We start from the raw sequence: 17,031 nt of genomic DNA on the forward strand, positions 1-17,031 counted from the left end.
ATGATGCGACCCAGTGATGTTGTGTATATGGAGAAGAGGAGGGGTCCAAGAACTGATCCCTGAGGAACCCCAGTGACAAGTTGATGTGCTTTGGATCCCTCCCCTCCCCAAGCCACCCTGAAAGACCTACCACACTGCTAGTCTTTAATATCGGCCTAGTCTTTAATATCGGACAGGGTCAACCAGAGATGCCTCTCCGCTGCCACTAGAGCTGCCATAGGTGGTGCCCTCTTTGGTGGCGCGGAGAGACAAATCAGCGGTCCTACGAAGCTCTGCAATATTGTGTGTTTTTATTTCCTCGCCTTCCTCTAACTCTTTTAGCAGGTCGGCTTGGTAAGCCTGTAACACCGCCATGGTATGCAGACACGCACCAGCCTGACCTGCCGCCGTATACCCCTTGCCCACCAAGCAAGATGTCACGGGGGTAAACAAGCATGATGAGAACGGTCTAGCCCATGATTTCGACACCTCGGTGTGGAGATCAGGGAAGAACGGTAGGCGTGGAGGTGGCAGCTTACTCCGCAGAAAGCGTTCGTCTAGCTTGCTTTTCTGCGGTTCAGCCTGTTTCTCGGCAGGCCAATCGATATTTAACTTAGCCACGGTATGAGTAACCACCTCCAACAACTCCTCATACTGGGCTGAGTAAGGGGGCGAATCCTCATCGACGCCCTCCACATCAACCTCCTCGGAGGAAGATAGGCGGAGCATCGAGCCCGTTCCTCGGGGGGAAGAAACCGCAGCGCGGGCTTCCGATCCCAGAGAGCGGGCACTGGATCTGGCGGGTGAGGAAGGTGATAGGGACTTGCCCGTCTCCATTCCCTCCGCCAAATTCAATTGCGAACCCCACGAATGCAGCCGCCACTCAGCCTCGGCTGAAACGGGACCAGCACCGCGAGGAACGCTGGTGAAGGCTCCCTCCTCAAAGAGAGCCTTCCGGGAGCGAAGCGAGCGCAATGACATTTGCTCACAATGCGGGCAGTCGGCCCTTTGCTTCGCCCCCAAGCAAACAACGCACAGACTGTGTGTATCCCCGCTCGTGATGTAGCGAGGGCAGGGAGGAACACACAACCTGAAACGCTGTTCCCTTTCGCCCTTATATTTTGTTTTCTCTGTGGCCTTAGACATTGTTTCTACTTTCTTTTTGACAAACAACACCAAATAAAACTCACAACAGAGATTTTGACTGACACAACACAGAGCGCTTCGCTGAATGACAGAAAGCTGACGCCTCACTGATGAAAGCGTTCCACCTCACATGCTTTTATAGCTTCCTGGTCGTTACGTCACCCGCCTATGACGTCTCGCCCTTCCATTGGACTGAATACACATGTGATTCAGAGCGTGGTCACGCTGGGGGAATTCCCAAAGCGTTCTCCGACGCAGCTCGAGATCCTGAAGGGGAACTGTAGTTAGTAACATCATCTAGGTTACTCACTTTAGGTAATGTATTCTGACTACCTTTTAGAGTACTTTTAGATTACTTTTTTTTATCAAACTTGTTTTAAACTGACTATTAAACATACCATATTTATATAAAAAAGCAAAGAGAAAGAAAATACATTCAGATTTTTTTAAATATCAACTTCATAAAAAGCATTAAAAATGACATTAGATTACATAAATATTTTATTTGTTTACCAAATGTGACCATATTACCTTCCTCAGAAATATTTCAAATGAATACTTCATGTTACAGGTGTTTGGCAGACAAAAACGTTTGGGAATCCCTGCATTACATAAGCATACAACAGCAGTGACATGACACACCCAGAGCCTTCCAGGTTTGAAATATTATTGCCAAGACATCCAGAATCAACAGTTACTAAGAGTCACTGGATGTGATGATGACATAGTGTTTCACAGCTATTAATCACCAGTAACTTGCGTGATTATTTGTTTCATACATGGTCTAATTGCTTGAGAGTTACTTTCTGATTACATAATCCAGACTACATGTAATCAGTTACTGCCCAGTTCTGTTTAGCAATCATATATCATTTATAATGATAAACGAATGCTAATGAGTACTAATGCTTTATTTATTTATTTGCTTTAGTACAATCTTTTGTTAACTATTGACAATTTTCTGTTTAACTACGTTTGTATTTTTTATATATATATATTGTATATTATTGTATATCTCATCTCCTTCAAGCTATTTCTCCTGCAGATGTACATGCACTCACTCACATCATTAACACATCCCTTCACACTGGTGTTTTTCCCTCAGCATTTAGACAGGCTCGTATAACCCCACTACTTAAGAAACCCACCCTTAACCCATCTCTTTTAGAGACCGGTTTCCCTTCTTCCATTCATTGCAAAAACACTTCAACGAGTTGTGTTCAACCAAGTCTCTGCCTTTCTCACACAGAACAACCTCCTCAACAACAACCAGTCTGGTTTCAGAAGTGAACATTCAACCAAGACTGCCTTGCTCTCAGTTGTTGAAGCCCTAAGACTGGCAAGAGCAGATTCCAAATCTTCAATACTTAACTTGCTGGATCAGTCCACTGCTTTTGACACGATTAACCATCAGATCCTCCTGTCAACCTTATTGGCAAAGGGCATCTCAGGAACCACACTCCAGTGGTTTGAGTCTTACCTCTCAGATAGGTCCTTCAAGGTATCTTGGAGAGCTGAGGTGTCCAAGTCGCAACATCTAACTACTGGGGTGCCTCAGGGCTCAGTTCTTGGACCACTTCTCTTCTCTGTTTACATCGCATCACTAGGTTCTGTCATTCAGAAACATGTTTTTTCATATCACTGCTATGCTGATGACACTCAACTTTACCTCTCATTCCATCCTGATGATCTGACGATAGCTGCTCGCATCTCAGCTTGTCTAACAGACATTTCTTGCTGGATGAAGGACCATCACCTTCAACTTAACCTTGCTGAGACAGAACTGCTTGTGGTTCCATCAAACCCATCGTTACATCACAATTTCACCATCCAGTTAGGCACATCAACCATAACTCCTTCAAAAACAGCTAGAAACCTTGGAGTTATGATTGATGATCAGCTGACTTTCTCAGACCACATTGCTAAAACTGCCCGGTCCTGCAGATTTGCTTTATTCAACATCAAGAAGATCAGGCCCTTTCTTTTGGAACATCCTTCACAACTCCTTGTTCAAGCTCTTGTTCTATCCGGGCTGGACTATTGCAATGCTCTCTTGGCAATTCTTCCAGCCAGTTCTATCAAACCTTTACAATGAATCCAGAACGTGGCAGCAAGATTAATTTTTAATGAGCCAAAAAGAATGCACGTCACACCTCTGTTTATCAATTTGCACTGGCTACCAATATCTGCTCGCATAAAATTCAAGGCATTAATGTTTGCCTACAAAACCACCACTGGCTCTGCACCCATTTATGTGGCCTCTAGAAGCTTGTGTTCTGCAAGTGAACGGCGCATTATTGTGCCATTCCAAAGAGGCACAAAATCACTTTCACGGACTTTTAAATTAAATGTTCCCTCCTGGTGGAATGACCTGCCCATCTTAATCCGAGCAGCTGAGTCCTTTGCCATCTTCAAGAATCGGCTAAAAACACATCTCTTCCATCTTCAGTTGACCCTCTAACTCTAACACTCTCTATTCTAATTATATTCTTAAAAAAAAAAACTTGTCCCTTTTAGACTTGCACTTTATTCATTTACTGCTTGTTTTCTTAAAAAAAAAACTAACACTAGCTTTTCTACTCTTTTTGTATTCTATCTGTTTGTTTTATTTTTGTTTATTATACAATTAACAAAAGCAAAAAAGGCCTCTAACACTAGCTTGCTCTTTTCTTTTCTATTCGGTCTGTTTTCTTTTTATTTATTATATAATAAAAAAAAGTGCTACGTGTATTGCGTTAGGCTAACTGAGACTTGTCATAGTCTCATATTCACATAGTCACATAGACATATTGCTCTTTTGTTGATTTTGATCGCTTCCTTTGTCCTCATTTGTCCCTTGGATAAAAGCAGTGGTGGACAGTAACGGAGTAGTTTTACTTCGTTACTGTACTTAAGTAAATTTTTCAAGTATCTGTACTTTACTGGAGTAGTTTACTAGCTTGCTCTATTCTTTTTCTATTCTTTCTGTTTTATTTTTATTTATTATATAATAAAAAAAACTTGCTATGTTTACTGCGTTAAGCTAACTGAGACTTGTTATAGCACTTGCATATCATTGCTCTTTTGTTGATTTTGATTACTTCCATTGTCCTCATTTGTAAGTCGCTTTGGATAAAAGCGTCTGCTAAATGACTAAATGTAAATGTAAATTTATTATGATAAATGAGCAATAACAACTTATTAGTAATGATAAATGACTAATAATGTGTTTTAATAAGGATAAATGAGTAATAATTTGTTACTTATAATGATAAATGAGTAATAATCTATTATTAATACTGATAAATTAGTAATAATCAATTAATAATAAAGATAAATGAGTATTGCTTTACAATCCTTTAGAATATTCTCCACACCACAGACAAAGTCTAAGAGTTGAGTCTAGTTTTTGGATTCTTCAGAAGGATCTGCCAAGCTTCATCTAGCCAGGAGTGGCACAAGGCAGAGAAACGTTGAGAAGCCACATTTTACTGAAACCATTAGTTATTCTGTTCACCTCTCCAGTTTTCACTATTTCTGTCAGGACCACTATCGTTAAAGATGATTGACAATTAGCATACAGTTTGGATTGGCGGTATGGTTCTGTTCTGGGCAAGAACTCCCTGCGCATCCATGCAGCCTAGCATGGATGAGAGCAGGGAGAGCAGCGATAACCCCCCCAGGGTAAACAGAACAGAACCAACATAAATGTATTGCAGATATCGTTAAAGTTAAATAATTTTATGTACACATTTTAGAATTAGCCTGATTCAAAGGATAATCAGAAGGCTGAATCCCGACTGACAGAGAAGGAGCTGGGGATGGAGGAGGGTAATTAGCTATTGAGCAATGCAAAAACTGCTGATAATACTGTACTTCACCCTGACTGGGTCGGCCAAGTTTCTTATCACTCAATAGGTGTCATTTCTGTGTAAATGTGGGCGGTTATGCTGATGCATTGTGTGTGACGTCACAGAGCTGCACAGACTTAGCTGTTTTTGCAGTTTAGTTTTTAGATGGGCAGGAACTTTGGGTTTTGAAATGTACACTACAATGAAGACATAAAAGAGCAAGAGAGATAATGCTTCTTGTGTTAAAAAAAAGAAAAATAACAAAAAAACAATAAATGTGTCTTGTCACTACTCGCTGTCCTCTCGGCCTTCTGTTTTTTGACATCCAAGATATAATTATACACATCATAGGATGATTATACATCTCCTCAGGAATCTGGACAGCTGCCTCTACTTTAGCCTAGTCAAACCCATTATCTAAGAGATTTCTCTAAAAAGCAACACAAAAATTTTCCTTTTGTTAGAAATGGGCAGATTGACTGCTTTCAATACTGATGTTGGAAGATGAATCCTTGCATAAACATATCGATCCTATGCGTTAATTTGCTAAATATATACTGAAAATTACTAATAGTTTAACTATGAGCAAGGAGGCAGGAGGAATTATTACTTTCAACTTAGTTTCTGCTTGTCTTTAAGCATGTTGCAAGATTTATAACACTTAAGTTGTCCATGTTGGACATGATTGAGTTCAATGTCAAGACGCTTTATATTGCCATAGACATATGGCCAGTATCTGTTTTAGATCCTGATTTTTTTACTCGCAGAACTGAACCAAACCACTTTATCAAAAGATTGTCTTGACATCATGTGTGCAGCAAAATGATTTTCAATCTTAGACTATATAAAAATCTGATGTCATAGCTGTTTAAAATTAGGCTTTAAACTGGAGTAGTATAAGCTAGAAGTAAAAAAAAGGGAAGAGAATGAAAAGTCCGCATGAAATAAAAATAGATGTTTTGTAGCTTTTAGCATTAATATGTTAGCTTATAAGCTAGTGTGCTCCTAAAAATGACAAAAAAATTGCATTTTATAATTAGCTTATTGATTATAAAGATCAATATAAATCAACCAATACAGATCAATAATTCTACACTTCATATTATCTGTCCATTCAAATGCTTTGTTAAAAGAAAACGCAAAAGCTGCTTCTGAAATTGGTCACTTGTTCACACATTTACTATTTTCTATATGGAAAATGGCACATTGTGTAGATAGGGGGATAGTGAACGATTCAGACAGTGTAAATATGCTTTCTGTTGTTGTTGTGTGTTTTTTTTCTTCTTCACTGATTCGCGTGTCAGTATTATATGGTCTGGTTTCTGCTCAAGTTTACACTCTAAAAAATGCTGGGTTAAATACAACGCAGCACTGGGTAAAATATGGACAAACCCAGTGATTGGGTTGTTTTCAACCAACAGTTGGGTTAAATGTTTAACCCAACCTTCTCGGCAGTAACCCAACCGCTGGGTCAAAACAACCAAATCGCTGGGTTTGTCCATATTTTTCCCAGCGCTGCGTTGTATTTAACCCAGCATTTTTTAGAGTGTATGTTTGTACAACACATTTCTGTTCACAAACCAACTATCTTGTTAGCCAAAAGCACAGCCAGCACTTTCATTTGCCAGCAGCCATGGATAAATGCATACATCCCCATGTGTCCATGCAATGGCTGGTATCTTTTGTGTTTAGCTCCTGGGAGGCCGATAAAAGCCTGGCCATAGTGTTGTTATCCATCTTGCTGAAAAGCTGCCATTGACACCATGCACTTTAGAGGACGTATAACACAGTGAGGAGACTTTAAATATCTCCACTTGCTATCTACCTCTTTTCTCTATCTAGCACCTTCCATCCAACTCATTCCTACCATGTACCGTCAACGTACACCAAATTACAGTCATGGCCAAAAGTTTTGGCAGTGACGTAAATTTTGTGTTTTGCAAAGTTTGCTGCTTAAAGGGTTAGTTCACCCAAAAATGAAAATCAGCCCATAAATTACTCACCCTCAAGTCATCCTAGGTGTATATGACTTTCTTCTTTCAGACGAAATCCAGTCGGAGTTATATTAAAAATTATCTTTGATCTTTCAAGCTGTTTAATGCCACTCAGCAGGTGTTGCATTTGTTTCTAGATTATTGTGTAGAGTGATCAGATGCATTTTAAATAATCGCTAAAATCTTCATTGGCCAAAAAAATCACAAAAAAACAAACAAAACAAATTACATTGTTTTTTGATCCTGACACAAAATGACCAGCTAACATTAATTGACTAATCATATCAGCAGCACATGTGAAAGTGTGAATGAGTACTAGTCGGGTGAAATCACTATCATACTAATTAGATTGTAAGAGCAGACAGATTGCTATAAAAGGAGGGAAGCGCTTCCAATCATTGTGTTCTTGTTAGCAATGGTTACCTCCAAAGAAACACGTGCAGCCATCATCGATTTGCATCAAAATGGCCTCATATGCAAGAAAATTGCTACAAAGAATATTGCATCTGAAAGAACCATTTGCCGGATCTTCAAGAACTTCAAGGAGAGAGGTTCGACTGCAGTGAAGAAGTCTTCAGGTAGCTATGGAATCGTGTCTCCAGCAGTGCAGGGCTTGCTCAGGAATGGCAGCAGGTTGGTGTGAGAGCATCTGCACGCACAGTGAGGCCAAGACTTTTGGACAACGGCCTGGTGTCAAGAAGGGCAGCAAAGAAGCCACTTCTATTCAAGAAAAACGTCAAGGACAGACTGAAATTCTGCAGGAAATACAAGGATTGGACAGCAGAAGACTGGTGCAAAGTTATTTTCTCTGATGAAGCTCCCTTCCGACTGTTTGGGACATCTGGAAAATCGATTGTTCGGAAAAGAAAAGGCGAATGCAGAAGTGGCTCAAAGATCATTACATTGAAATTTTGGATCCGTGGCCAGGCAACTCCCAGGATCTCAATCCCATAGAGAACCTGTGGTCAGTCCTCAAAAGGCCAGTGGACAAGCAGAAGCCCACAAATTGTTATCAACTCCGAGAACTAATAACGCAAGAATGGATCGCCATCAGTCAGGATTTGGCCCAGAAGCTAATATCCAGCATGCCAGAGCGAACTGCAGAGGTTATGAAGGACAAGGGTCAACACTGTAAATATTGACTCATTGTAATTTTTTGCCAATAAAAGGCTTTAAACCTTATGATACGCTTATCATTGTTTTTCCACATAGACACATGTGGAAATATAATCTACAAAAACTGAAGCAGCCAACTTTGCAAAACACAAAATTTATGTCACTGCCAAAATTTTGTCCATGACTGTACACGTTAAGACTGATAAATGTGTCTTGCAGATGGATCTCACAAAAAAGCCTAGAAAAAAGTATATACATATTCAAACTCACATATTGTGAGTTTAAGTTTACAACTTAGAGACAGCAATGTTTTTTTTCACATACTAAAAAACATTTTCCTCAAATTATATTTATGTTTAGACCTTAAATTAAAAAAAAAACTTTCCCAAAGAGCTTTCATTCAAAGTAAAAAGATTATTTAATATAAAGACCATACTTAATATATCTTCTTTAGACATAAGCCAAAATGTTACTGTAGGTATATAGCTACTGTGTATGACAGAAATAAAGAACAGCAAATCCGTGTGAAAAGCGAATCCGTATATTTTCTGAAACGATGCCGTCATCAGCCCACGTCTCGCCCCTAGTCAGACACCGCTACATCAAGAGCAATAAAAACATGAACAAACACTGAAAGATTGTCTTTTTATTAACTAACATTAACACAGATTAATAAATGTATTGTTCCATGTTTGTTTGTATACCAGCGTGCAAGGTTTATGCCATAGTCCAAGTCTTCTTCTCCGTTTTTAGTGTATCTCTGTGGGAGAATTACAGCGCCACATACTGGTCTGGCATGTATACTACATCGTTTTGTGTCGGTTTTGTGGTTTCGTGTGGACGCAGATATTTCTTGAGACGAGGGGGAAAAAAAAGATCGGATAGGGAAAGCTCTGGCTTCGTGTGGACGTAGCCTTAGTCTTTGCACGTTCGACTTGTAAACACTGAGTCGGTACTTCCGCCTACGCGTGACCTTTTCAGTGTGATTATGTATTACGCGAAGTTGTGGACGCGCATCGCAGAGCAGTGCAAGGGGAGCATTTCTGTTTATAAAGCATATACATTTTTTTTTTAGAAAATGACCGATTGTTTCGCTAGATAAGACCCTTATTCCTCGTCTGGTATCGTGTAGAGCCCTTTGAAGCTGCACTGAAACTGTAGTCCACAGTTGAAGTCCACCATAAGGAGAATAATCCTGGAATGTTTTCATCAAAAACCTTAATTTCTTTTCGACTGAAGAAAGAAAGACGTAAACATCTTGGATGACATGGGATGAGTAAATTATCAGGAAATTTTAATTTGAAAGTGAACTAATCCTTTAAAGCATTACAATGAGCATAGCCACAACTTGTATGTCTTGATTTTTCACATGTAATTGAACATACACTACCAACACTACCTGCCAAAGTTTGGAATTAGATTTGTTTTATTGTTTTTGAAAGAAGTCTCTTATACTCACCAAGGCACTATTCATTTGATCAAAGCAAGACAGAGCTAGAAAGTACCATGGGGATCAGGTGACCATGGTGGAGCCGACAACCCTGACGATCAAGGCACAGCTGGCAGTGTAGAAGACCATAGCAGGGTCGGTCCAGGTGCCCCTGTACAGGGAATTAAGGGAAAGAGGAGGCAGCAGAGCAGGAGAACAACAGAGAGGTGCCAATGAAGCAGGTGTACACCAGGGAGGTGCCAGCAGGGCAGGCCAACACCAGGGTGGCACTGATGGAGCATGGGACCAAGGATGAGCCGTTAGAGATGGAGACTAACACAGAGTGGGAAACTAAGGCTTCGCCGGCAGAGATTAAGAACACCAGGGTGGATCAAGTGACCATGGTGGAGCTGGCAGCACAGAAGACCATGGCAGGGCTGGTTGAGGTGGGACAGGCCATGTTCCTTTAGTTCAGAGAGAGAACACAGGGAACTCAAAGGCCCTGTACCAAATGGCACCCTAAAACCCTCACGGTCTTCCTCTGAGTCCACACTTTTGAGACGTAATGCAGCTTTGTCTGCTGGGTAGAAGTTGGCTGCATAGCTCACAGGCTTGTGGGCTCAGCAGAAGTGCGCATGGAGGGCGCATAGCAGCCGCAAAGGGGGCACTCGTGAGCACCCTTTTGAACGCTAAAATGACGAATAGGACACCCTACAGTCTCGTGGACTTAACAGACACACACAACTGCCATTGTACCCAATGAAGCCAATGTGGAACTGTGAGGTGGAAGTGGTTCTGGAGAACTCTGGATGACCCGGCAGAGCAGGGGACTACCAGGGAGTTCCTGGAGGGGAAGAGAACACCAGGGAGGTTCCAGGAGACCAAGGTTGAGCTGGTGGAGATGAAGACCAAGGCATAGCCAGTGGAGATGGAGACCAAGGCAGAGCAGGAGACCAAGATGGAGCTGGTGGAGATGGAGAGTTCCAGGGTGGATCAGGTGACCATGGTTGAGGCAACAGTGCTGAAGGTGGGGCTAGTGGAGATGGATGAGAATACCACAACAGTATTGACAGTGCAAAAAACCATGGCAGGGTTGGTCTAGGCAGGACAGGCTATGCCCCTTAAATCCAGAGAGGGAGCATGTGGAAGTAGGAGGCAACAGAACACCAGGGAGCCTATAGCGGGGCAGGGAGGGAAAGAGGGAAAGAAGGGAAAGAGGAGGCAGCAGCGAAAGGGAACAACAGAGAGGTGCCAAAGTAGCAGGGGAACACCAAGGAGATGCCAGAAGGGCATGGCTACACCAGAGAGGTGCCTGCGGGGCAGCAGAAGAGCAGTGTGGCACCGGTGGAGCAGGAGACCATTGCTGAGCTAGTGGAGATGGAGGTCAAGGCGGAGCAGGAGACCAAGGATAAGCCAGCAGACATGGAGAGCACCAGAAAGTATCAGGTGACCATGGTGGAGCCCACAGTGCAGAAGAACAAGGCAGAGATGGTGGAGGAGGATGAGCCCACTACATTGGTGCTGACAGCACAGAAGACCATGGCTGGGCCAGTCGATATGGAACAGGCCATGCCCCTTTAGTCTGAGAGGGAACACTGGGAACTCAGAGATGGCCACCATGACAAAGCAGGCATGGAACACAGGTAACTTGGGCACAACTTCTTAGCCATGGCAGAACAGACAGGGAACACAGACAGGTGACCTAGTTGCCTCAAAGGGACCACTGAGAACACCAGACTTAGGACCAACCAGGTTAGAGAACACTGAGGCCACCAGACTTGGGACCACCAGGCTTGTCTTTAATACACAGTCCAGTCCAGTGGTACATTGTCCCTAATAGACCTATTAAGTCTTGTCCAAAACAATGTCTGAAGGACTCGTTCGGCCAAAACTCCAAGCAATAATCAACCAGGGGTAATTGCCCTTGTTAATGAAACAAGCTTTCACCTGCTGGATCCATTTGTGTTGGTCGGTAGTTGTGTAAAGAAGGTTGCACTCAGAAATGAGGGAAGCAAGATCCAAATATGGGTGAACTTTATCAATAATAATAACAACCAAAAGAAAAAAATAAAACGTGATAACATCAGGAAACAAGCCAACAGAGCTGAGACCATTGCTGATACGTCATTGGACAACACCAGAAAATGAACACTGGAAACAAAGGCTTATATAAACGGGGTGAACACGACTTAAGACATGTCTGGAAACCATTAAACTAATCACATGGGAAACAGGAACAGGAACCAAACAAAACTACAAACTAAAAGTCCAAGACAAGACAAGAGCACAGAAAAAATATGAAAGTACCATGTTTTCCACAAAAATGCGCAGTTCTCAACATTGATGATACTCAGAAGTGTTTCTTGATCAGCAATTCAAATAAGAATGATGTTTGAAGGAACATGTGACACTGAAGACCGGAGTAATGAAGCTGGAAATTCAGCTTTGCTTTACAGGAATATATAACATTTTAAATATATAGAAAAACAGAATAGAAAAAAAATATTTTAGTTTGTTATAATATTTCACAATTTACTGTATTTACTGTATTGCTCAAATAAATGCAACCTGATGTCTTATAAAAACATGAAAACAATCTTACCAAACCCAAACATTTGAACTGTAGTGTGTATTTCCAGATTTTGAATCCCAGATTTTCAATGTGGTCTTGGACATCTGAAGCTCACTGTATACATATATCTGCATTCATTGTATTTATGTTTTCTTTCTATCCCAAGTTTTCTGTTTTTGTGATACCTCTCTGCTCGAGTCTGCCCAACCGAGACAGGCCGTAGCACCTGCATGTGCTCACTTTGAAAGATGTTGCAGACACAAGAATGTGTGCGGTAAACACAAGGGAGCTGTATTTATAATAAATCAGCTTTATTGGCCTCCGATGGAGGTGATATCAGTAAAATTTATGCTGACAGACCTCAGCATCCTCAGCTGCAACATACCGCTGTCCTTCCATGAAATGGGGAAAGGCCTGGATGAGTTTGGTTCAGTGTAGGAACAGTATATAGGACTGTAGTATGAAAATGATATGTTTTTGCTGGTTGATTTAATGTTACAGGGTTTGTATCTGCATTGATCAGCTTAACGTATATCTTTAAATTATGTTGGAGTTTTTTTATTTTGGAGCATTCTAACAATGACATTCAAAAAACATATTTAAAGACAGAATTAATTTTCATTTTTTGGTGGATTACCCCTTTAATATGTCAATGACAACTTGAGTGGAGGTTGTTGGGGGGCTTTGGTGGTTGTTGCTAGTCTGTAGTTAGTAGTCAGTTACTAGGCGTGCCTTGACTTTGCTCCCAACTGTCAATAAAGGACAGAATGATAATTAGAAGGCACCCTCTAGGTCGGGACTCAGGAATAGGTGTCTGGTCACCTTGAGATTGTACCTGGCAAATATTCAGCACCAGCAAAACTCCATGTGTTGTAAATAATCCAGAGCCATAAAATGGTTTTTGAACTGGCTGCTAACAGCTCAGGCCCTGTTGAGAGAAACACCTTGGGGAATATCTGTGGTAGGGGGACTTTTTTGAAGGTTTGAGGTGTTCCCAGCCCTATTATATTATTTTACCTCCTTTTCCCCCACTGTTCCAGCTGATCAGGCTGAATGCCAGCGGGCAAACCAGTGCTGTAATGCAACAAAATTGGCCTTGAAGCAAGTTCCAATTGGGTTTGTGTTTGTTCTGTTGTCATGCCAACAGTCTGGCCCCATTTAAGCACTTCCTGTGTGTGTGTGTGTGTGTGTTTTCTTAAAGGGAAGGGAGTTGCTGGGTACCAGATGCAGCTGAGGTGGGTAAAAGCCAGGAGGGAATGAACTGGGCTATTAATTAGGTATCTTCCAGAAAATAAAACTTTTTATCTTTTATTTTGATATTATATATAATAGCTATATAATAGCTTTTCACTGCAGATGTAAATGATGTGGATTACTTGTGGATTATTCTGATGTTTTTATCAGCTATTTGGACTCTCATTCTGACGGCACCCATTCACTTTAGTGAGTCATTGGTGAACAAGTGATGGAATGCTTCATTTCTCCAAATCTTCTTTCATAAAAAAAGAACTCATCTACATCTTCAATTGCCTGAGGGTTAAGTGACCAATTTTCAACTTTAATGTGTAAATGTATGGAAGTACATTTTCTTTTAAATAATAAAACCACAGTATTCTGTTATAAGTGACCTTGCTAATTGCTATTATTTTACATATTCAGATTTAAAATACCACACATGTATACCATTGTCTCGTAATTCAAGTTACGTGTGTCACGGTTCATGGGTCCGTGTGTTCATTTTGCATCTCTGTCTGGTGTGTGTGTGCGTTCGTTGCCTAGTAACCACAGCTGACGGCCAAATCAGAGCGCACAGCTGTAGCTAATTGCGCTGCCTATATCTAGCTGGCATTTGCATTGTGTGTTATCGGTTCGTTAATCATGTCTTGTTTTTCTGTCAGCTCTTCACTGTTTCCCGTTTCTTGTCCAGCCTGTATCGGATTATCCTGCACCCACGTCGGATGTGTCCACACTGAGTTGGATAACTCTTCACGGTTGTTGTGAAGGTATAGAGGATATCCCATCTGCTGTTGTCTCTGTCTTTCACTAAATAAACTCTTATTTTCACTCGCACTTGGATCTTGAGACCCCTCATTGTGACAGAACGAACCGACCATAATGGATCCAGCGAGTGCGGCAGAGTTGAGAGACTTTCTGTCTAAGAACAACATACGTATGGAGTGCCAGGAGGATCAGATGATGACCACGGGTGGTGCTGTCCAGGCTCTGGTGGCCCAGGTTTCAGAGTTAACTACTCAGCTTCAGCAATTAAAGACGGAGACCGGTTCGGCCCAACATCCATCCGCACCCAACCCACCTGCTCTTGTGGATCAGACCGTCTGCTCCGCTGAACCCCGCCTTCCGCCTCCAGCGTTTTACTCCGGTGAACCCCAGTTATGTCGCTCATTTTTGGCTAAATGTTCCTTGTACATTTCTCTCCAACCTTCGTCGTTTCCCACAGAGGAATCTAAAGTGGCCTTTGTTATAACTTTGCTCTCGGGACGGGCGGCTAGCTGGGGAACTACTATGTGGGAGCAGAAGCTTCCTTGCTGCGTTTCATTCGAGGCATTTTCTCAGGAACTCAAGAAAGTGTTTGATCACGCTGCTTCTGGCAGGGAAGTGGTGCGACTTCTCGCGGAGCTGCGTCAAGGTGATCACACCGTAACCGACTACTCTATTGAGTTTCGCACTTTGGCTGCGGAGTGTGGCTGGAATTCTGAGGCACAATGGGACATGTTTTTATATGGGCTTTCTCACTCTATCAAGGACTAGATTTATTAATTGGAATTACCCACCTGTGTGGATAAGCTCATAGACCTGGCCATTCAGGTGGATACCAGGTTGCGGCGGAGGGGTTCGCGGACACCTCGAGGGTTGCCGGTCAGTCCACAGCGTCACTTTTCATCTATCCCTGGCGAGACGGTGATGTCTCTTCTGGATCCTGAGCCTATGCAAATGGGCAGGTCCCGTCTTTCAGAGCAGGAGAAGCAGGGAGAGGGGACTGTGTTTGCATTGTGGAGCTGCCGGCCACATGGCTCTGCAGTGTCTGGTAAAAGCCAGTACCCGCCAGTAGGTAAGAGGTTACTGACGGGTGAGATTACACTGACTAAATCCTCTTTTTCAGCCACTCATCTCCCTGTTAGGTTGAAATTGCATTCACTGGTTTATGACTGTGAGGCTCTAGTGGACTCGGGAGCAGAGGGTAAGTTTTTAGACATGAATCTCGCTCACAGGCTCAAGATACCCTTGGTTGCGTTATCCCAGCCCATCTCTGTGGTTGCGCTGAATGGTCAGCCTTTACCCTCCGTCACGCACACCACTGTCTCTTTAAGACTCATCATCTCTGGCAATCACTCAGAGAACATTGACTTTCTTTTGACTGACACTCCCTCTGCTCATGTGGTTCTGGGACATCCCTGGCTTGTGCTCCATAACCCCCATATTAACTGGCGCATGAATTCTGTTTTCGCTTGGAGCGAATTTTGTCTTGCTTCCTGTTTGTTATCTGCGTGTTCTTCTGTGTCTTGTTCTGTGTTTCAGGATGAACGCACGGCTCTGTCTAACGTGCCTTGTGAGTACCTAGACCTGAAGGGAGTGTTCAGTAAGTCTCGAGCTGCTTCTCTACCTCCGCATCGTCCCTATGACTGTGCTATAGACTTATTACCAGGTACGTCTCCACCTAAAGGCAAGTTATATTTGCTTTCCTCCCCGGAAAGGGAGGCTATGGAGAAATATATTTCTGATTCCCTAGCAGCCAAGATCATCCGCCCCTCTTCTTCTCCAGCTGGTGCGGGTTTCTTTTTCGTGAAAAAGAAAGATGACTCTCTTTTGTACTCTGTATTGACTCTGTATTGACTATCGAGGGCTGAACGACATCACGGTGAAGAATACTTACCCTTTACCGTTGATGTCGTCGGCCTTCAAGCGTCTGCAGGGGGCGTCATTTTTCACAAAATTGGATCTCCGTAACGCTTATCATTTGGTTCGCATAAGAGAGGAGGATAAATGGAAAACCGCTTTTAATACCCCCAGGGGGCACTTTGAATATCTTGTTCTTCCTTTTGGCCTTTCAAACGCTCCCGCGGTATTCCAAGCACTTGTCAATGACGTGTTGAGAGATATGGTAGATCAGTTCATTTATGTCTACCTGGATGACATACTGATATTTTCTCACTCTCTCCAGGAACATGTTCAGCACGTCAGGCAAGTGCTTCAGAGGCTGTTAGAGAATGGGCTTTATGTCAAGGCGGAGAAATGCGTTTTTCATGCACAGTCTGTTCCCTTTTTGGGATACATCGTCTCGGCCGAGGAGGTGCGCATGGATTCCGACAAAGTTCAGGTTGTGGTGAATTGGCCAACCCCAGATTCCCGCAAGGCCCTGCAGAGGTTTCTGGGCTTTGCCAATTTTTACCGTCGGTTTATTCGCAATTTTAGCCAGCTAGCCACTCCTTTGACTGCCTTAACCTCCACCAAGACTCAAGGTGGAGGTTGACGCGTCAGAGGTGGGGGCTGGTGCGGTTTTATCCCAGCGCTCCTCCGCGGACGTCAAGATGCATCCTTGCGCGTAATTTTCTCACCGTTTGTCACCTGCCGAACGTAATTATGATATTGGTAACAGAGAGTTGCTGGCAGTCAAGCTAGCCTTGGAAGAGTGGCGTCATTGGTTGGAGGGTTCGGGGGTTCCTTTTATTGTTTGGACTGACCACAAGAATCTTGAATACATCAAGGCCGCCAAAAGATAAAACTCTAGGCAGGCCCGTTGGGCTCTTTTTTTCTGTCATTTTGATTTTTGTATTTCTTACCGTCCGGGTTAAAAAAACATCAAGCCATACGCGTTATCCCGTATTTTTGATCATTCGGAGTGCCCGTCTTTTTTCCGAGCCCATTGTGCCGCAGAAGCTTTTTGTTTCTGCGGTCACGTGGGAAATCGAGTCGAAGGTCCGCACGGCCTCTCAAGGGGTAACGGAT

This window comes from Sinocyclocheilus anshuiensis, unplaced genomic scaffold (genome assembly GCF_001515605.1).
Source record: "Sinocyclocheilus anshuiensis isolate Anshui unplaced genomic scaffold, SAMN03320099.WGS_v1.1 scaffold598, whole genome shotgun sequence".
NCBI classification, from domain to species: Eukaryota; Metazoa; Chordata; class Actinopteri; order Cypriniformes; family Cyprinidae; genus Sinocyclocheilus; species Sinocyclocheilus anshuiensis.